A 24,154-nucleotide genomic window follows, 5' to 3' on the forward strand; every position below is an offset into this window, starting at 1 on the left:
TCAGGGTATATGTTTACTTTGGGAGGTAGAGCTATAGCATAGAGGAGTGTTAAACAGAAATGCGTTTCAGACTCCACCATGGAAGCTGAGTATGTGGCAGCCTCTGAGACAGCCAAAGAAGCTGTATAGCTCAGAAACTTCTTGATGGACTTAGATGTGAATCCTAGTTTGCCCAAAATTATCATAATTTATTGTGATAATAGTGGTGTAGTAGCAAACTCGAAGGAACCACGAGCCCATAAGGCAAGTAAACACATTGAGCGCAAGTACCACCTGATACGAGACTTCATAAAGCGAGGAGAAGTTGTTATCGCCAAGATTTCATCAGAAGATAACCTAGCAGATACTTTCACTAAGGCCCTTCCGACGAGAGCTTTTGATGGGCATGTTGAGGGGATGGAGATAAGATGTATGGCAGCATATATGACAGCATAGTCTTTTAGTATAAGTGGGAGATTGTTAGAATGTCTACTAAAAGCCTAGCTTTTTGTATAAACATTTATTTTGAATTGAGAATCACATTGGTCAAATGTCTGCATTTAGTTAAATGCAGTTATCCATTTAATTTATATTGTAGATAACAAGGTGTGTGGTGTCACACAGAAGATCATGTTATCAGTTTCTTATAAATTATAAATAGAAACTCACAACCAAGATGGATTGGGACAAACCATTGGAATGATTGTAGTGTAATTTGGTACTAATTTATCTTGACTATAAAATTACACTAGTACACTATGTGTGTATAGAGCAGGACCATTTGAGGTTGTTCCTTTTATACTGACTGCATAAAAGAACAGAACCTCTGTTATTATGGATGTGCGTACTCTTAATCCCGATATAATAACAAGCACATATACTTAGTATTTATTTCTTTAATTTATCAAAGGGTGAGATTTATTCCTTAAATTAATAGGGCCGATAAGTTGGGAAATAATATTATTTATATGGTGTGTTGTTGATTATAGAAGAAAACTATGTCCTATTTATTAGGATGATAATGCCCCCTTAAGGAGCTCATAAGGATTGTCATGTAAACCCTGCAGGTGGACTTAGTTCCGACATGACAATGAAGTTGAGTGGTGCTACTCTTAGAGCTAGATGTTAATTAAATGAGTTGTCAGTAACTCATTTAATTAATGAACATTCGATATCTTAAACACAAGGAGATTAACATACTCATGATAAGAAGGAGCCCATAATGTAATATGGGATTGGTGCGGTAGTTCAATAATAACTCTTTAGTGGTATGAGTTATTATTGATGAACTTCAGTTGAGTGTTCGGGTCGAACACAGGAAGCTCAAGCTCATTAGGAGGCCAAAATCAATTCCTCCTCTAGGTCCCTGTTGTAGCCTCTATGTATAAAGCCTCGCATCCACCCAAGTCATCCTTATGGCCGGCCACATGCTTGCTTGGTGCCCAAGCAAGGGGTTGGCGACCCCTTGCTTGGTGGCTAAGCAAGGGGCCGACCAAGATGGGTTTAAAGTGGGGTTTTAATTTTTTAAATCTTTCTTTTTGTAGCCATCTACAATGTTTTAAAAGAGAGATTTTAAATTTTAAAAACTTTCCTTTTTTGAAGCCATCCACATGGTTTTAAAAGAGAGTTTTAATTTTAAAAATCTTTCCTTTTTGTAGCCATCTGCAATGGTTTAAAAGAGAGATTTTATTTTTGTTAAAACTTTCCTTTTTTGTAGCCAAGATTTAAAAGAGAGGTTTTAATTTTAAAAATCTTTCCTTTTTGTAATCATCTACAATATTTGAAAGAGGGATTTTCAATTTTAAAACTTTCCTTTTGTAGCCATCCACAATAGGAAATTTAAAAGAGAGATTTTAATTGTTGTTAAAATATTTCCTTTTTAGCCATTACCAATGATTATAAAAGAGGATAGATGGTGCCTTAGAAATAAGCATCATCTACATAATTTCTATTCCTCTTCTATTCTCCTTGTGGCCAACCCCCTCATATTCTTATTCTCCCCTTGCTTTCTCACCTAAGGCCAGTGGTATCAAGAGGCTTCAACCATCTTGTGGCCGGCGGGTTGTAAGGAAGAAAGAAGAACAAGAGGTAGTGTTTCTAGCTTTGATCCCTTGGTGGCCGAAAGTCTTGGAAGAAAGAAGGGATCGGGTGGTTTTTGTGTCTTGGTAGATTGTCGCCCACACGACGTCCAAGAGGAGGAGAGGAATACAGCAGAAGATCAAGAGGTCTTTAAGCTATGAAGAAAGGTATAACTAGTTAATTGTTTACATTGTGTACTAGTTTATTTTTCCTTTGTATGGATCCTGAACTACCAACACAAGAGGCTAGCGATCTCGTGCTTTGATTAAGGTCTCTATAGTTTAACCTAGGGTTTACTGTAAGGAGTTTAAATATTCAATTTTTTTGAAAGGTTTTGACTAGGAAGTGGTGGATGATCCTATACCCAAGAAGGCTGAGTGCCTCGCCAACGACCTGGAAGCCAATCCTTGAAATAGATATTTAATCAACTTCTGTAATATGGTTTAACTTTTGATGAACACATGGGTTGAACTTGGATTAATAATGTTAAGTTTTATTTGCAATCCAAGTTTAACTTTTGAAAAACACATGGGTTGCTAGGAAAAGTTCTGTGCTTGTACAAATTTTTGGACAAGGGAAACAGAACGGAATTTCGAGTAGCACCAACATGGTGGTCACGACAATAAGAGGGGTTTCCTCTTGTTGTTGGCGGTGGGAAGAGAGAAGGGAGAGTTGAGAAAAGTTGGGTTAAGGTTTCTAAACCTTATCAAGCTAACTAATGAAAAATTGTATATAATTTTCTTTCAACCATATCAATATATAACCCTCATTAATGAGTTGGATTAGAAAGCCTAAATCCAACCGATTATCCCTTAACAAAAAATTAGCCTATTAACCCCTTGGTTTGGATCATAACTAAACTAAGTTGGTTCATGACTAATTCATGATTAAACCAAATATGGTCCAACTCTTTCATAAGAGATGTGGCCCATCCGCGCTTCCATTGCGACAAATATTTCCATATTTATCTTATGTATGATCCAACCAAACATTTATCTCTTGATCTAAGAATCCTATTCTTTAACTTATTTTACGTCTTTTAGAGACTTATTAGTTCGTGTGACCCAATAGGTTCCCGGTTTATCTTGGCTATCCATAATTAACTACTTAATTATAGAATGATCATAAATGCCACATAGTAGTACATCATGATCTCCAATTAGTCGGAAAATTATAGTTGATATTAGAATTAATTCTAAACCCTTCGCAGCTACAGTGAGTCGTGCCTTATTCTTTTCACTCATCTTATACCCAGTTGGTTCAGGACATGATTTATGTGTCTTGTCCTCACTAGGCTGACTACATCACACTTAGCCTAAGTAATACTTCCTCGTTCTATGGATTCAAATTACTCATACATGTGTACAAGAGTCTCGCACTCTTAACATGTGATGCTTTGACCAAAGACTTTGAGTAATAATCCTAACGAGTGACCATAGGGTATACATCTCCTCGCAAGAAGCGGTGACTCCTTTGTGGGCTATCCAAACACCTTCAGGCACTTTAACTTATACCCAATCATCCCAGGTCCATACTTCAATGAGATACTTGCTTAAGATGTCAAAGTATAACTCTCTATGACCAAGATGACTTGTATACCTCAAGCCAAAGGAAACTTGCACTCGTGCTGTAATAAGGACTTCACAGACATATCTATATATATGCAGAGTGTTACGTCACCGCAAGTGCATGATTACATCATCAGTAATGCAAAAGATATTGAATCCATAGGGACTGTTGATTAAGCACTAGTTAACTTTGCACGGTGAATTATCTAGACAATCAAAAGTTAATTTGAAAAGAGAGAGTGAAGAAAAGAGAGAATGTAAAGAGTAGAGAAAGAGGGAGAGTTAGGTTTGGGGATGGATAGATACTAGGATTTCGATTTTGTTGTGATGCTAGTTAATGTCCTTATGCATTATTCATCCACCTAACTCCATGCTTACACTTGTGTAGGAGTTCTAACTAAAGTTCGGTACTATCCAGCGAAGATCGCACTGAAGAGTTTACCCAAGTTCTACTGCCATTAAGTAGAAGAGGCAATTTAGGAAGTCCGATTATAGGGATCATCCTTCTCACACAAGGGTCCACGGTCCTACGCTTCTAAATTACACAGATCACTTCCTAATGGTAGATTAATGCAATTAAGTAGAAGAGGTAATTTAGGAAGTCCGATTATAGGGATCATCCTTCTGTCACAAGGGCCCACTGTCCTACGTTCCTACATTACAAAGATCACTTCCTAACATTATTTTGGGAGAACCCTCTAAACTCTAATTAGTTTTTCTAGTAGAGAGTTGATCCCCGTTTCAAGAAAATGTCATAGAAAGTAAGGGATACCTTCTGTCACAAGCTCCTATGATCTTACATTCCAAGGCTCTTCTTGTGATCTAAACCCTACATCTACATGAATTGACCTCACACACATTTCGTCAAATACATACAGGGCACAACACATATAGATGATGATATAAATACTTCATTGCATAGAAAAATGTCCAAAAACATAGTTCATACATCCCAATCACATCACAACTACTTCCTATATCCTAGATCTAGAAATCTACTCCATAGCAAAGGAAATACAACCAAAGATGAAGAAAGAAGCAAACTACAACCCAATACAAAGAAGTAGAGAGAGGAGAGTGCTTATCCTTGAAGCGTGGCATCCTTGGAAGCGCTCCCTTGCTTTGGAGGAGGATGGATTGGCGAAGATGAAGGAGATCTAGGGACTCCCGAAAGGGGAGAACCCTTTCCCAAGCAATGGAGAAGAGCCCCAAGCCAAAGATGAGCCAAAGATCCTTGAAAAGGGGGAGAAAAACCCCTTTTATAGAGCTGGACATGGGCAACACATGACCCGTGATACGGCTGTGTGGATCCACATGGCCTCATACATCTTACTTTTGGCCAAGGTGACACGGCTGTGTGGCTCACACGACCGTGTTCTGCTTTGTTTCTAGATGGATTCACACTACTGTGTGGCTTACACGGCCTGACATTGCTTGGTATATGGAAATCTTGCATGGCCATGTGGCTCACATGACCTACCTCTTCTTGCTCTCTGGAAGTGCTATATGGTCGTGTGGATCTCGCACACCCCTTGCATGGCTCTTGTCATGGCTCTACATGGCTATATTTCATTGCAATGTCTTTTAGACCACAAAGTTGGGGGTTTCTCTGGTTGAAGTCTTTAGCAAAGTTGTAGATCTTGAAGTTATCTACATTTAGATATAAAGAATAGCTTGTAAGTCCAACCAAGGACAAAGTTATGGCCGTTTTAGTTCCAGTCTATAGTGTTGAAAATTCCACATGGCCTTCACACGGCCTTGACACGACCGTGTCGATTCCACACGGCCAGAACATGAAAAAACTTAGTTTTCACATGCCCGTGTGAGTTCCACACTGCCCAGATGCTTTGGGAGCTCTAGACTTAATTTAAGTTCCATTTTTGCTCCAAATCACGTCCTATCAATCAAAACAAACAAAGAACAGATCTCCGAATAGAAAATAATGGAAGTATGACATTATAATGGAATAAGGTGCAATAAACATAGATTATGCTAATGAAATACAAGTAGATATGTGTCAAAACATGCATAAAAGTGTATATAATCTACGTACATCACACCCCCAGACTTAAACCTTTGCTTGTTCTCAAGAAAAAAACTGTATCTAAACTTATGTGGTTAAATAGTACATCATAATCTCTAGCAAGTCAATCTAATCCTATCAAATGATTTCATTGGTGAGCAAGATACAAAAGTTGTTTAAATATGACCTAAGTAGTAGTTCTCTGTTCTTAGTGCAATAGTGCAATAGTGCTAATGAAATACAAGTAGATGTGCGTCAAAACATGCATAAAAGTATATATAATCTACGCACATTATAGAGAACTATATGAAGTCTTACAATGAGTCACTCCAATGAACTAGTTGTTAGCGTGTATACTAAAAGTCTATCTTTTGTAAACATTTATTTTGAAATAAAGAATCTCATTGGTAAAAAATATCTACATTTGTAGTTGTTCAATTAATTTATATTATAGATAATATGGTGAGTGGTGTCACACACAGAAGCTCATGTTATCAGTTCTTTATAAATTATAAACAGATGCTCACGGCTAAGATGGAAAGGAACAAACTGTTGGAATAGTCGCAGTGTAATTAGGTATTAGTTTATCTTGGCTAATAAATTACACTAGTACACTCTAAGTATATTGAGAAGGACCATTTAAGGTAAGTTCTTTTTATATTGATTTAATAAAAGAACAACACGTTAGTTATTATGGAAGTGTGTGCTCTTAATCCTAATATAATAACAAGCACATATATTTAATATTTATTTCTTTAACTTATCAAAGAGTGAGATTTAGCTCGATAAATCAAAAGGCTCAATAAGTTGGGAAATGATATTACTTATAGTGTGTATTGTTGATTATAGAAGGAAACTGTGTCCTAGTAATCTAGGTTGAGAATGCCCCCAAGAGGAGCTCATAAGGATTGTCATGTTAAACCCTACAGGTGGACTACTCTTGGACTAAGATATTAATTAAAATGAGTTGTCAGTAACTCAATTAATTAGTGGACATTCGATATCTTAAACACAGGGAGATTAACACACTCATGATAAGAAGGAACCCATAATGTAATTTGGGATTTGTGCGGTAGTGCAATAATAACTCTCTAGTGGAATGAGTTGTTATTGATGAACTTGAGTTGTGTGTTCGGGGCGAACACAGGATACTCAAGCTCGTCGAGAGGCCAAAACTAATTTCTCCTCTAGGTCCATGTTGTAGCCTCATTAATGCCTCATATCCACCCATGAAAAGCCCATCTTGCTGTCCAAGAGGCTGCCCAAGGCTTGGTGACCAAGCCAAGGGCTGGCCACAATCTTCTCTAAAGGGGCCGACCATAAGTCTTGCAAAGGGGGCCGACCACATAATTCAAATTATGAGGGATGTTTTTGAATTTTGAAAATCTTCTCTTTGTAGATATCTACAAGTTTTAAAAGAGAGATTTCAAATTATAAAACTTTCCTTATTTGAATTAGGCCACATGGTTTAAAAGAAAGTTTAAAAGTTTTAAAACTTTCCTTTTTTAACCATCCTCATGGTTTTTTAAAAGGGAGTTTTAAATTTGAAACTTTCCTATTTTGTCACCATGTTAAAAAAAGAAATTTTAAATGAGAAGTTTTAAATTTTAAAACTTGTTTTAAAATAAAGAAAACTTTCCTTTTTTAACATCCACATTAGGAGATTAAAAGAGAGCTTGTAAAATTTTATAAGAGCTTTCCTTCTTTGCTTATAAAATTTTTACAAGATTTTTTTATTTCCTTCCTCTTAGGGCCGACCACCCTTGCTTGGTGCCCAAGCAAGGGGCCGGCCAATCAATTAAATCAATCAAAGAGGAGAAAAAGGAATTAAAAAGGAGGAAAGGAAAATCAAGAGGAAGATTTTAATTTTTTGTAAAAATATTTCCTTGTTTGCCTTGGGTAAGTATTATAAAAGAAGGGGAGGAGAGACCTCATGAGACATCAATTCTTATTCTCTTGCTTGTGCTCCCTCTTGTGGCCGGCCCTCTCCCCTTGCTTTTCTCCTTGCTCTCTTTTATTTCTTTGTGGTGGTGGTGGCCGGATTTTAGAGGAGGAAGAAGCTTTTGGGTGGTGTTCATCTTGGAGGATCGTCGCCTACACGACGTCCAAGAGGAGGCAAGGAATACGGTAGAAGATCTCTAGGTTATTAGCATACAAAGAAAAGGTATAACTAGTAATTATTTTCCGTATCATGCTAGTTTTTCTTTGTATGAATTCTAAACACAAGAGGCATATGATTTTAGACTTTCGAATTTGTGATTTGAGTTTGTGTTTTTTTTTATTTTTCAAATTTGTGATTCGATTTTTCTTTTTGACCTAGAGTTATATAAGGAAATTAAATATTAGCTTTCCTTAAAAGGCTTTGTCTAAGCGGTGGTGGATGATCCCATACCCAAGAAGGACTAGTGTCTCTCCATGCATTCTTAGAAGTCAATTTTGGAAATTAATATTTAATTGAATTTATAACATAGGTGAATTTGGATCAATAATGTTAAGCATCGTTTGCGATCCAAATCTAAACCATTAAGAACAGATAAGTTAAATTTGGAATCAATAATGTTAAGTTCCGTTTGTGATTTCTAATTTAATTTCTAAAGAACACAATAGGTTGTTTAGGAAAGGTTCTACACTTGTATAAAATTTTTATACAGTGGAGCCGGTACGATCTTCCTAGGACCAACCTTGTCCTGATGCACGACCTTCCAATGGTTTGTGCTTTGTTTACGATCTTCCTAACACACTTGTTAGAGTGTATACTTTTGGTATAAACATTAATCTAGAAATAAGAATCGCATTGGTCAAATGTCTACATTTATGATAAATGTAGTTGCTCAATTAATTTATATTATAGATAACATGGTGTGTGGTGTCACATACAGAAGATCATGTTATCGGTTCTTTATAAATTATAAACAGTAACTCACGACCAAGATGGAAAGGAACAAACCATTGGAAGGTCGTAGTGTAATTAGGTATTAGTTTATCTTAACTATATGATTACACTAGTACACTTAGAGTGTATTGAGTAGGACCATTTGAGGTCGTTCCTTTTATACTGACTTTATAAAAGAATAAAGACCTCAGTTATTATGGAAGTGTGTGCTCTTAATCCTAATATAATAACAAAGCACATATATTTGATATTTATTTCTTTAATTTATCAATGGGTGAGATTTAGTTCGATAAATCAATAAACCCGATAAGTTGGGAAATGGTATCACTTATAGTGTGTGTTGTTGATTATAGAAGGAAACTGTGTCCTAGAGATACTAGGTTGATAATGTCCTCAAGAGGAGCTCATAAGGATTGTCATGTTAAACCCTGCAGGTGGACTTAGTCTGACATGATAATAAGGTTGAGTGGTACTACTCTTGGACTTAGATATTAATTAAATGAGTTGTCAGTAACTCACTTAATTAGTGGACATTCGATATCTTAAACACAGGGAGACTAACACGCTCATAATAAGAAGGAGCCCAAAATGTAATTTGGGATTGGTGCGGTAGTTCAATAATAGTTCTTTAGTGGAATGAATTATTATTGATGAAATTAAGTTGTGTGTTTGGGGCGAACACGGGATGCTTAATTTCATCGGGAGACCAAAACCAATTCCTCCTCTCGGTCCCTATCGTAGCCTCTAGTATATAGAGATTTATACCCACCGCATACCCACCTTCTTACCCATTCAATGGGGCCGGCCAAGATAGCTTGGAACCCAAGCTAGGGCCGACCAAGGGTATGAGTCATGGGTGAATTCATGTGGTCGTCCCTACTAGAATAAAAAGGATTTTTATTAAAATTATTTTTATGTGGATATCATGATTTTAAAGAGAGTTTAAAAATTAAAATTTCCTTTTATAACTTTCTACAAAAGATTAAGAGAAGAGATTAATCTCTTTCCTTATTTGTAGATTAAAAGGATGGTTTTAATTTTGGTAAAACTTTCCTTATTTGTAAATCATCTACATGTTTAAAGAGAGTTTAAAATTTGAAATCTTTCCTTATTTGTTGATTAAAGGAGGATTTTAAATTTTAAGAAAACTTTCCTTTTTAACCATGTTCATGATTTAAAAGAAAGTTTAAAAATTAATAATTCTCTTTTATTAGTTTCTACAAAAGATTGAGAAAAGATTTGATATCTTTTCTTATTTATAGATTAAAAGAGATTTTAATTTTAGAGATAACTTTCTTTTTATCCACATGTTTAAAAGAAAGATTTTAATTTATTAAATTTCCTTTTTATAAACCAATCATGAAGGGATTAAATTATTGTAGAAATTTTATAAATTTCTGGAGACAAATTAGGAAGTTTTAATTAATTAAAACTCTCCTTGTTTATAGCTTGATGGTGGCCGGCCATGTAAATTGAGAAAAGGAAAATTGTTTTTAATTAAATAAAATTTTCCTTTTCATGGCAAAAGAATTAAGGAAGTTTTTAATTAAATTTCCTTATTTGCCAAGACCAAGGATTATAAAAGAGGGGGTAGAGAAGGCTTCATGGTGAACAACTCTATTATTTCTCTCCTCTCTTTTCTCCTTGGTGTTGTCGGCCAACCTCTCCCTCTCTTCCTCTTGGTGGTGGCCGAACCTTCTCTATTTGCTTGGAGCTCTTGTGGTGGCGGATACTACGTGGAGAAGAAGAAGAAGAAGGAGAGAAAGCTTGTATCCCTTGGAGCTTGGTTGGTGGAAAAAGATCTTCATCTTTTGGAAGCTTTGTGCTTGGCCGAAACTTGAAGAAAGGAGAAGAAGGTGCTTTGGTGGATTCTCATCTCGGAAGATCGTTGCCCACACAACGTCCGAGGTTAGAAGAGGAATAGAAGATCAAGAGGTCTTTCTAAAAGGGATAACTAGTATTTTTCTTTCCGCATCATACTAGTTATTTTTGGAAATAATACCAAATACAAGAGGCTTACGATTCTAGTATTTCGAATATGTTTTTCGAAGTAGTGTTCTTTTGTTTTATTTTTCCTTGTGATTTGATTGTTCTTTTCGGTTAACCTAAAGTTATTTTAGGAAATTAAATATTAGATTTCTATAAAAGGTTTTGTCTAGTCGGTGGTGGTTGCTCCCATATCCAAGAAGGCCATGTGCCTCGCCACGTCAGTACTGGGAACCAATTATGGAAATTAATATTTAATGGAATTAATAACTTAAGGTGATTTGGGTCGAACGTGTTAAGTTCCGCAGGAGATCCAAGTCAAAACCTAAAAGAACAAATAAATTAAGTTTTGGATCAAACGTGTTAAGTTCCACAGGCGATCCAAAATTTAATTTAAAAGAACACATGGTAGCTAGGAAAAGGTTCAGACCTTTGTACAAAATTTTTGTACAGTGGAACCTCTAGGCTTTCTGAGTAGCAACCAGCAGGTACGATCTTCCTAGGACCAACCAACAATTGGTATCAGAGCTAGGGTTTGCCTCTGTGTGTTTGGTTTTCAGTTTAATTATGCACATGTCATACATAATTTAGGCAGGGTAATAGTAGGATGTGCTAACTCTGTGGTTGCAGGCTCCAACTATTATGACTTGCAGATATTTTGTGTGATTAGACCCTTGGACATGTCAAGGGCATTTTATTGTGTGTGCATGATTGTAATATTAAATACAGCAGGAGCTGTATTAGTTATTAGGGTTTTATATTTTTGTTTCGATCTAGATTATATGTACATTCTTTTGTGGAATATAGGATCGATATATGTAAAATTCTATTTTTGTCGCAGATCGTATCCTTGCAAGGCGTGGTACTATTGGAGGACCAGAAGCGCAGCGGAAAAAGGAAGCTCGATGGACCCGACGGCATGAACCCTAGGGCTGGCAGCACGCGAAGGACAGTGATGAAAAATGCCATAATAGTTGGAAAATTAATTTCCATATTTATTACTTTTATTTACTATGATGCGTGTGATGTGTGCTTGCTAAGTTAAAATCCCTCACCTTAAATAACTAAGTGGGAGAGGGATTTTTTAATAAATTCCACGGTCTCCATTACTGGTTTGTAAGTGATGCAAACAAACTTGCGTGTTGGCTCTGAGTTCCTTCCTCCATATCGGATGAGTTTGTTTGTGGATCACTAGATCAAACTTCCATTTTGGATGACTATAGGAAATTAATTAGGAGCGTGTGATCTTCCCCATCGGAAGGGGCACAATCTTATTTAATGGACTACGTGTCAAGTAATAGTATACACTTAGGCACATCTAATAGTATCTTCCCCATCGGAGTCACTGCTATTATTTGTGTGACCAAAGGAAAATCAACTATTAATTTTATTTGTCATAAAGTTATGTTGACAAGAATAAAATTAATGGGTAAAATCTCCTCTTACAAATGTTTGATTTTGTATACGTCCACACTATCGTGACATGCAAAATTCATGGTGATTTGAGGTGTTGGTTAATTTAAATAGTATTGTTTGAGGAATTAATATTATTTTAAATTTAAAGTCTTGACCAAAGTTTATTTGGTGATTCTTAGGATGACTTTCAACCCACTGACCATCATATTGAAAGAGAACAAACTTACTGGTCCCAATTATATAGATTGGAAAAGAAACCTGGACATTGTCCTAATTGCTGAGGGCTATAAGTTTATACTGTCAGAGGAGTGCCCTAATGCGCCTAATGGTGAGTCTACCCAAGAGGAGATTGAGAATCATAGGAAATGGGTAAAAGCAGATGAGATGACATGGTGTTATATTTTGGCTTCAATGTCAAATGTGCTGCAACATTAGCATCAGGATTTACCAACAACTTATGATATAATGAACAATCTCAAGGATCTCTTTGGTCACCAAGATCGGGCCGCTAGGCAAGAAGCTATGAGAAAGATAATGACAACCACCATGACAGAGGGGACTCCCGTAAGGGATCATATCCTAAAGATGATGGCTTATTTAAACGAAATACAAATCCTTGGAGGAGAAATCGATGGGGAACCCCAGATCGATATCATTCTCCAAACGCTACCCAGAAGTTTTGAGCATTTCCGCCTGAACTATAATATGAATAAAAGGATGTATTCATTGGCAGAACTGTTGACAGAACTTCAGGCAGTAGAAGGGCTATTTCGTCATAATTCTCAGATTCACTATGCTGAAAATGGTTCTACTTCTAAGTCGAAAGGCAAGAAGAAGAAGAAACAGATTGTTTCAGCAAAGAAGGTGAATAGACCTCAAGGTACAGGACAAAAAACTGGAATGAAGAAGCCGAAGGGAAAGTGCTTCATCTGCAAGCAGTCAGGACATTGAAAGACAGACTGTCCTCGTAGAAAAGAGAACAATAAAGGTATATCTCATTCTCTAGTAGTTGAAACATATTTAGCGGTATTATCTATCAGCACCTGGTGTGTAGATACAGGAGCCACTGATCATGTCTGCAACTCTTTGCAGGGGTTCCAGGAAACACGACGACTATTTGAAGGAGAAATAACTGTCTACATGGGCAATGCTACTAAGGTGGCGGCTATTACAGTGGGAGACGTCTACTTATCTTTTGATAGGAATAGAAGTTTGGTTTTAAGAAATTGTCTTTATGTACCCAGTTTCAGAAAGAATTTAATTTCAGTTTCTAAACTGGATTTGGATGGATATTCTGTTTCTTTCAATAACAATGTGGTTATAAAGAGAAATAGGGTTATTATCTGTTCTGATGCATTGGTTGACAATTTATATACTTTAAATCCAATTTCTTCCACAAAGCAACAAATGAAAATTAATAACACATCTTCTAATTCCAATAAGAGAAAGGAACCTTCGGAGATGAACCAAACATATCTTTGGCATCTAAGGCTTGGTCATATTAACTTAAGTAGAATTCAAAGGTTTATAGCTGATGGGCTCTTGGGTTCATTAGTGGTGGAAAACTTTCCAACCTGTGAATCTTGCTTAGAAGGTAAAATGACCAAGAGACCTTTTAAGGCCAAGGGGTATAGAGCCAAAGATGTGTTAGAACGGGTTCATTCTGATTTGTATGGTCCTATGTCTATCCAGGCAAGAGGTGGTTTCAAATACTTTGTCTCCTTTATAGACGATTATTCGAGATACGGATACATTTTCTTGATGCGCTGCAAGTCTGAGTGCTTTGATAAGTTCAAAGAGTACAAGGCTGGTGTGGAGAAACATCATGGTAAAAGTATCAAGACACTACGGTATGATCGTAGTGGCAAATACCTCTTAGGAGAGTTTAGAAATTACTTATCAGAAGTCGGGATTCAATCCCAGTTGTCCGCACCTGGTACACCCCAACAGAATGGTGTGGTAGAACGAAGGAATATGACTCTTATAGAGATGGTTAGATCGATGATGAGTTATTCAGAATTACCAAATTCATTTTGGGGATACGCTCTGGAAACAACAGCGCACATTCTGAACTTGGTACCTTCTAAATCGGTACCCTCTACTCCCATAGAATTATGGAATGAGCGAAAGTCTAGTCTGAGACATATTCGGATTTGGGGTAGTCCAGCACATGTGCTGAAAGCAAATGCTGATAAGTTGGAAGTTCGCGTGTTTGTGGGGTATCATAGAGGAACGAAAGGTGGTTTATTTTATAGTCCTAAAGATCAGAAGGTCATTGTTAGCATCAATGCCTAGTTTTTAGAAGAAGACTATATAATGGACCATAAGCCTAGAAGTAAAATTATTCTATAAGAAATGAGAGAGGACACGTCTACTTCAGTACCACCAGTACAAGATAAAGTACCACAAGAAACTGCAACATGTGTTACAAATGATACACAGTTACAAATAGTGCCTCATCGTAGTGGGAGGGTTGTAAGGCAACCTGAGAGATTCATGTTTTTGGGAGAGTCTTCGGACTTGATCCCGGGAAAACATGAACCTGATCCCCGAACATATGACGAAGCACTCTAAGATAAAGATGCAGAATCTTGGCAAAAGACAATGAATTCTGAAATAGAATATATGTATTCTAATAAGGTCCAGCTTGTAGAACCACCAAATGGTGTAAAAGCTGTTGGGTGTAAGTGGATCTACAAAAGGAAAAGAGGGACAGATGGGAAGGTAGAAACCTTCAAAGCAAGGCTTGTTGTGAAAGGGTACACTCAGAAAGAGGGAATCGATTATGAGGAGACATTTTCACTGGTAACTATGCTTAAGTTTATCCGGATACTCTTATCCATTGCTGCTCATATGGATTATGAGGTTTGACAAATGGATGTCAAGATAGCTTTCCTTAACGGAAGTCTTGAAGAAAACATCCATATGAAGCAACCAGAGGGGTTCATTGAGAAAGGCAAAGAGCATCTAGTGTGCAAGCTCAATCGGTCTATTTATGGACTGAAGCAAGCTTCAAGATCTTGGAACATCCGGTTTAATGAAGTAATCCAGTCATATGGATTTATTCAGTGTCCAGATGAGTCTTGTGTATACAAGAAGTGTAATAGAAACATGGTGGTATTTCTTGTACTATACGTAGATGACATTTTGTTAATTGACAACAATGTCAAGGTGTTATCGGACGTAAGGGTATGGTTGTCCAAACAATTCGATATGAAGGACTTAGGAGAATGTGCACACATTCTTGGGATCAAAGTCATAAGGGATCGCAAGAAAAGGATGTTGTGCCTATCTCAACCTTCATATATAGATACAATCCTTGCTCGTTTTAGCATGCAAAACTCCAAGAAAGGTTTCTTACCTTTTAGGCATGGAGTAGCTTTATCTAAAGAGATGTCTCCGAAGACATCAAAGGAGATAGAGGACATGAAGGCAGTTCCTTATGCTTCGGTTGTGAGAAGCCTAATGTATGCAATGCTGTGAACGAGATCAGATATTTATTTTGCCGTGGGCATGGTTAGCAAATATCAAAGTAACCCTGGACAAGGACATTGGACTGCTGTAAAGCATATATTGAAGTACCTGAGAAGGACTAGAGATTATATGCTAGTTTACCAAGCAGATGATTTGCTCCCTGTGGGTTACACGGATTCAGACTTCTAATCAGATAGGGACAATAGTAAGTCTACATCAGGCTATGTGTTTACTTTAGGAGATGGAGCCATTGCATGGAGGAGTGTTAAGCAGAAATACGTTTCAGACTCAACCATGGAAGCTGAGTATGTGGCAGCCTCTGAGGCAGCCAAAGAAGCTGTATGACTTAGGAACTTCCTAATGGACTTAGATGTGATTCCTGGTTTGCCCAAAATCATCACAATTTATTGTAATAATAGCGATGCAGTTGCAAACTCGAAGGAACTACGAGCCCATAAGGCGAGTAAACATATAGAGCGCAAGTACCACCTGATACGAGACATCGTGAAGCGAGGAGAAGTTGTCATCGCCAAGATTGCATCAGCAGATAACCTGGCAAAACCTTTCACTAAGGCCCTTCTGGCGAAAGCTTTTGATCGGCATGTGGAGGGGATGAGAATCAGATGTATGGCAGCAGATATGACAACTTAGTCTTTTAGTATAAGTGGGAGATTGTTAGCGTGTATACTAAAAGCCTAGCTTTTGTAAACATTTATTTTGAAATAAAGAATCACATTGGTCAAAAATATCTACATTAGTAGTCGTTTAATTAATTTATATTGTAGATAACATGGTATATGGTGTCACACATAGAAGATCATGTTATCAGTTCTTTATAAATTATAAACAGATGCTCACGACTAAGATGAAAAAGAACAAACCATTGGAATAGTCATAGTATAATTAGGTATTAGTTTATCTTGACTAATAAATTACACTAGTACACTCTAAGTGTATTGAGTATGACCATTTAAGGTAAATTCTTTTTATACTGATTTAATAAAAGAACAACACGTTAGTTATTATGAAAGTGTGTGCTCTTAATCCTAATATAATAACAAGCACATATATTTAGTATTTATTTCTTTAACTTATCAAAGAGTGAGATTTAGCTCGATAAATCAAAAGGCTCGATAAGTTGGGAAATGATATTACTTATAGTGTATATTGTTGATTATAGAAGGAAACTGTGTCCTAGTAATCTAGGTTGAGAATGTCCCCAAGAGGAGCTTATAAGGATTGTCATGTTAAACCCTGCAGGTGGACTTAGTCTGACATGACGATGAGGTTGAGTGGTACTACTCTTGGACTAAGACATTAATTAAAATGAGTTGTCAGTAACTCAATTAATTAGTGGACATTCGATATCTTAAACACAGGGAGATTAACACACTCATGATAAGAAGGAGCCTATAATGTAATTTGGGATTGTTGTGGTAGTGCAATAATAACTCTTTAGTGGAATGAGTTGTTATTGATGAACTTGAGTTGTGTGTTCAGGGTGAACACGGGATACTCAAGCTCGTCGGGAGGTCAAAACCAATTTCTCCTCTAGGTCCCTGTCGTAGCCTCATTAATGCCTCATATCCACCCATGAAAAGCCCTTCTTGGTGTCCAAGAGGGGGCCGACCTAAGGCTTGGTGACCAAGCCAAGGGCTAGCCACAATCTTCTCTAAAGGGGCCGACCATAAGTCTTGCAAAGGGGGCCAGCCACATAATTCAAATTATGAGGGGTGTTTTGAATTTTTAAAATCTTCTCTTTGTAGATATCTTCAAGTTTTAAAAGAGAGATTTTAAATTATAAAACTTTCCTTATTTGAATTAGGCCACATGGTTTAAAAGAAAGTTTAAAAGTTTTAAAACTTTCCTTTTTAACCATCCTCATGGTTTTTAAAAAGGGAGTTTTAAATTTGAAACTTTCATTTTTTGTTACCATGTTAAAAAAGAAAATTTTAAATGAGAAGTTTTAAATTTTAAAACTTGTTTTAAAATAAAGAAAACTTTCCTTTTTTTAACATCCACATTAGGAGATTAAAAGAGAGTTTGTAAAATTTTATAAGAGCTTTCCTTCTTTGCTTATAAAATTTTTACAAGATTTTTTATTTCCTTCCTCTTAGGGTCGGCCACCCTTGCTTGGTGCCCAAGCAAGGGGCCGACCAATCAATTAAATCAATCAAATAGGAGAAAAAGGAATTCAAAAGGAGGAAAGGAAAAACAAGAGGAAGATTTTAATTTTTTGTAAAAATCTTTCCTTGTTTGCCTTGAGCAAGTATTATAAAAGAAGGGGAGGAGAGACCTCATGAGACATCAATTCTTATTCTCTTGCTTGTGCTCCCTCTTGTGGCCGACCCTCTCCCCTTGCTTTTCTCCTTGCTCTCTTTTATTTCTTTGTGGTGGTGGTGGCCGGATTTTAGAGAAGGAGAAAGAAGCTTTTGGGTGTTCATCTTGGAGGATCATCGCCCATACGACGTCCAAAAGGAGGCGAGGAATACGGCAGAAGATCTCGAGGTTATTAACATACAAAGAAAAGATATAACTAGTAATTATTTTCTGCATCATGCTAGTTTTTCTTTGTATGAATTCCAAACACAAGAGGCATATGATTCTAGAGTTTCGAATTTATGATTCGAGTTTGTGTTTTTTTTTTATTTTTTGAATTTGTGATTCGATTGTTCTTTTTGGTTAAGCCTAGAGTTATATAAAGAAATTAAATATTAGCTTTCCTTAAAAGACTTTGTCTAGGCGGTGGTGGATGATCCCATACCCAAGAAGGACTAGTGTCTCGCCATGCAGTCCTGGAAGCCAATTTTGGGAATTAATATTTAATTGAATTTATAACATAGGTGGATTTGAATCAATAATGTTAAGCATCGTTTGCGATCCAAATCTAAACCATTAAGAACAGATAAGTTAAATTTGGAATCAATAATGTTAAGTTCCGTTTACGATTCCTAATTTAATTTCTAAAGAACACAATAGGTTGTGTAGGAAAGGTTCCACACTTGTACAAAATTTTTATACAGTGAAGCCGGTATGATCTTCCTAGGACCAACCAACACTAGTTACCATAACCAACATCCATATTTAACTCTCGACATCTTAATATCTCCAGTCAGTGAGAAAATAGCTGCTTGGCCAAACCAAGGAGTATAACCCGTTCTAGTCTTACAGAATTGATGATGTCCGAATGCATCAATTCAATGACTAAGGAAATTTTAATATATTCTTAATTGCACATGTAGAGATAATCACTAGTTGCGATTCAATCACAAATTCTCTCATGCTACGAATTATATTATGGACATTCAGTAAATGAGTTTAAGACAATTAAATATATAATATGCACTCAAATAGTGAATATATACTTATCAAACAAATAGAAAAAATCGTAAGGTGATTGCCTTAGGACATCTCTTAAATTCTAACACTCCACATGGCCTAAAGCCAATTGCCACAGTGTCCTAAACCATAAGCACAGATATAACTCTTAAACTTGCTTTGTGGTAGAGCCTTTGTCAAAGGATCCACTAGATTCCTTTCAGTAGGAATTTTCTCGAGTTGTATTTCTTTCCTACTAATGATCTCCCTGATCAGATGAAAATGGCGAAGCACATATTTTGATCACTGATGAGACCTCGGATCCATTGCTTGGACAATGGCTCCAGTGTTATCGTAGTAAACAAGTAATGCTTCAACAATAGATGGAACCACTCCAAGTTCAGTAACGAACTTATTGATCTAAACTGCTTCCTTTATTACTTTAGAAACTGCAATGTATTCCGTCTCACAGGTAGAATCTGCAACAGTATCTTGCTTGGAACTTTTCCAACTAACTGCACCTCCATTTAATATGAATATGAATCCAGACTGAGACTTGGAGTCATCCTTATCTGTCTGGAAACTAGCATCTGCATATTCATGTATGGTTATATCACCATCTTCATAAACTAAGAACATATTCTTAGTTCTTCTTAAGTACTTAAGGATCATATTGACAGCCACCCAATATCCATTCTTGGATCAAACTAGTATCTGCTCGTGACACTCAGAGCATATAATACATCGGGTCTTGTATATAACATAGCATACATGATAGATCCTATTGCAGACGCATAAGGTATTTTATCCATGCAAATCCTTTCATCTTCTGTGCGCGGGCACATAGACTTTGAAAGTTGAATTCCATGCCTCATAGGTATGAAACCTTTCTTGGATTAAGACATGCTAAACTGTTTTAGTACTCTATCTATATATGTGGACTGTGAAAGACCATGCAACCTTTTCAATCTCTCTATAGATTTTCATCCCGAAGATGTAAGTTGCTTCTCCCATATCTTTCATAGAGAATGTATTAGACAACCAAACATTAACTGACAGGAGAACTGACACATCGTTTCCTATAAGTAATATGTCATCAATATATAATATTAGGAATATGATTACACTCCCACTAACCTTTTGATACACACATGGTTCGTCTATATTTTTGTGAGAAATCAAACTATTTGATTGCCTCATCAAAACAGATATTCCAACTCCTGGATACTTTCTTTAGTCCATAAATGGACCATTGAAGTTTGCATATTTTATTCTTGTTGACAGATGTGAAGCCTTCGGGTTGTGTCATATACATATCCTCAAGTAGATTTCCATTAAGAAAAGCTATTTTCCCATCTATCTTCCATATCTTATAATCATGATGAGCTGATACGGTCAAGAGTATCCAAATAGATTTAAGCATGACCATAGGTGAGAAAGTTCATCATAGTCAATGCTTTGCCTTTGACGATAGCTTTTTGCCACTGATCCTGCCTGAAAGTGTAACGAGATGAAGAGTTGGGGACGGCAGGCGATGACTCTAGAGAGAAGATATGCGATGATTCTGGGGAAGGTGAATAACAATGGGTTTGAGAAAACCAAAGCAGATCCCGAAGAAATCCAGTCAAGAACACCTCCCAACAACGAGAACAAAAGGTTGAAGCTAGATCTGAGAAACCCAAAGCAGATCTAGAAGAGACTCCGGTGAATCAGGGCACCGTGACGAAGAAAACCATGGATCAATGTTCCGGCGGATGCTATCACTTCCTGCACACTATGAAACGAACCGGCAAAGCGTTAGTGACCTAAGATCAGGTGGGAATCCCTGGCTAGGTCCTCCGACTCTCAAGTCAGTCTCCTTTGTTCCAGGTGGGAAGAAGAAGAAGAAATACAGTAAAATTGAAGTGGAACTAGGGTTTCAGTGGTGGTGTTGCGCGTACCTTGCCAGCGGAGAGGATTCCCCTTTTTATACCACCTCATATAACCTCCACTATCAGGTGGACCCCGGTTTGTTAGAGTTTGTTATAAGATGACATAAGTACTTGCAATAATAGTTTAAGGAATCTTTTTTGTACCCCAGATGTACCTTTTTTTATCGTTTAGCGCACTTACAGAAGTTTCTAGAAGCTGTTTTCTGCTAAATTAACCGAATTGTCATATGATCATATATTATTCTCATACATCACATATACTTAGTTATAATACTCCTTACTGGTTATGCTTATAAGATTTAATAAATGAGAGTGTCTCAATGCCTGACCAGATTTTGCTAGGCCGCTCTCATACTAATAGCCTTATAGAGGTGTGTGTTGATATACCTACCCGAGATTGTATTACTGAGCGTATTGTGCCTATGCCTGATCGGATACTTCTAAGCCGAGTCTCTTCTGACAACCTTGGTTCGTATGTCTGCTCGATCGCCCGAGATTACATTACCGAACAAGTTATGTGTATGCTCGACCGAGATTCTACTATCGAGTGTGTTATACCTATGTCTGACAAGATATTTCCAAGTCGGCCTCTTCTGAGAACCTTGGTTCGTATGTCTATTAGATCGCCCGAGATTATATTACCGAATGAGTTATGTGCATGCTCGATCGGAATTCTATTACCGGGCGCAATCTGCTTATATTGTGTTGATGTCGTCTCGGGCTTTGCCTATTGAGTCATGTTGGGCCTTATAATATGCGATCGGTCTTCGCTTGACCGACTACAGAGATTGCTTAGGGATGTACGCCTTTAAGCTCAACGGGGCTTTGCTTGCTAAGCGTTCCTAGGTTCATTGACCCTCTGTTATTTTAACTTGGCTAGTACTTTATGCTCGGTCGGACCTCCACTGCTGAGCGTGATGTGAACCCAACGGGAAAGATATCTCAAGAATCCACAACGAATTGAAAACATAAAGAAGGAAGGTCTAAAGACGATAAGATGGATGAAAGAAACCTCGACCCAATGCTTAGAAAAGCACGAACCTTGGTATACGAGATGGAAGATGCCACAACCTTGGGATTGAGGTTGATAAGCCTTTGAATGCCACAAGAAGATGCCTTGATAAGTTCAAGTTCAATGAAGAACCAACAAGCGAGAGCCTCACCATACTTTAGATTGAAAAATATGTCAAAGATACATGTGTGGCCGTCACCCCCTTTATTTATAGCTATAAGGTGACCAAAAACCCCTAAAAGGCCAAAAGAAAGCCCATTTAGTAAAGGCCTCTGTAGACTACTTAGCCATTTTAAGCTTATGGTTTTATTACAACCCAAATAAAAGTATAAATTAAGTCTAAATTAAGCCTACATATCCCTACTACATAGACATGAGACTTAAGTTCTAATTAAGCTCATCTAAGGCTTGAATTAGGTTGACTATGCCGAATGACTTGCTCTTGGTCAAACCTTCTTCAATGGTAGTTTTGGCCTTCACATCTTCAATTAGTACATTAAGTGCTTCCTTTATCTTTCTAGTCTTAGCCCTTGAAATTGGGCCTCCATTGATGCATAATGGATCGTCATTAACATCTAGAGTGGGTTGACCATGATCCATATCGTTAGCTTGTTGCTCTCTTTCTTTGACTCCATCATTCCCCCTTTCCCCAAAAGGATTCATCCTCGAATCTTGATCACCTACATCAAAGGGAGAAAGATCAGAAACATTAAATGTAGCACTCACATTATACTCACCTGGTAAGTTAAACTTGTATGCATTATCATTGATTCTAGAAATGACTTGAAATGGACCATCTCCTCGTGGATGCAACTTAGTACGATGTTTAGTAGGGAATCTTTCCTTCCTCATATGAACCCAAACCCAATCTCCGGATTCAAAGATCACTTTCTTTCGTTCCCTGTTGGCTTGCGTGGCATATTGCTCAGTTCTCTTTTCAATTTGCAATCGAACTTTTTCATGCAGTTGCCTCACAAACTCAGCTTTTCTGGTACCATCTAAACTGGCACGCTCAGAGACAGGCAAAGGTGACAAATCTAAAGGAGTTAAAGGGTTGAACCCATATACCACTTCAAAAGGCGAAAAATTAGTAGTAGAATGCACAGATCTATTATAAGCAAATTCAACATGTGGTAAACAATCTTGCCAACCTTTTAAATTCTTTTGAATGATAGCTCTCAATAAAGTAGATAAAGTTCAATTTACTACCTCAGTTTGTCCATCTGTTTATGGATGACAAGTTGTAGAAACAAAAGCTTTATTCCCAATTTTCCCCATAGTGTCTTCCAAAAGTAGCTTAGGAACTTTGCATCACGATCTGAAATTGTCACGCCCCGGAGGAGTCTCTGTCCGAAAAAATTTCGGCAGCATCTCCCCTGTACGGCGGACAATCTGAAACTTTTCTACAAGCACTATATACCTCAGCCACATGCAGCTGGAATAATAACACAAATTAAAACAAACACCACGCAGTTTATAAAGATATTCAGCCTCTGGCTGTCACAACCACGCAGTTAATAATAGTAATCAATAACAATAGGACTCTGACTTGAAATCCACCCTATTCCACTACACTCGTAAAGCTCAAATCCAACGAACTCACCTCTTCTGCCGTCCAGGCAGGCACGTAGTAGAATCAAATCCAATATCATATAAAAAATCCATCAAAAGATATCACTCCATACAATATCCATAGGAAAAATCCAAAGACAATACTAAAACAAAGTCTGATATAGAAAAAGGCCAAATAAAAACAAATAACGAACTAGTAGAGAACTGGCTCTACGTGCAGATGGGGGGCCAGCGACTGGAACTGCTCCGAACAGCCTCAACCTGAAAATATCATCAATGGAGGCGGGGTGAGTCCAACACTCAGCAGGTACAACTGATATGCATAATAAAACAAATAACAAACAACACTAATCATGCGTACAGTCTCCTGAATACGAGAAGGAATAAATGCAACTGAAATGAAATCAGGAGATAACTGTACTAACCGGAATCAAGGTACAAAGGTAACAGGTCGTCAGACCGAAGAAATCATAATCCTGTATGCATGTCAATCAAATGCATCCATACAAATGCAGTATATAAGTGCAGCAATCACAACAATAAAATGCAATAAATGCATATGGTGACCGTGCACTCGGACATCACTGCTCCTGACAGTGACTGAGTGGACGGAATGCTGTCGGAGTACTCCTGTCCTCTGGCCCCAAATCATAAATGGGGGAGCTCAATGCTCTCATCTCCCGGTACACAACGACGGGGAGGAAAAATCTCTGCCGGCTACCAACGGAGCCAAACAGAGTCCACCATCTGCCGGCTACCACGCTGCTACCCTAAATGCCAACGGAGCCAAACAGAGCGGAACTGACTGCCGGCTACCACGCTGAGTCACCTGACCAACGGAGCCAAACAGCAGAACCGCCACACTCCAGCCAGATATACAACTAATCCATGGGTGGTGTGTGC

Source organism: Zingiber officinale, chromosome 5B (genome assembly GCF_018446385.1).
Source record: "Zingiber officinale cultivar Zhangliang chromosome 5B, Zo_v1.1, whole genome shotgun sequence".
Classification (NCBI taxonomy): domain Eukaryota; kingdom Viridiplantae; phylum Streptophyta; class Magnoliopsida; order Zingiberales; family Zingiberaceae; genus Zingiber; species Zingiber officinale.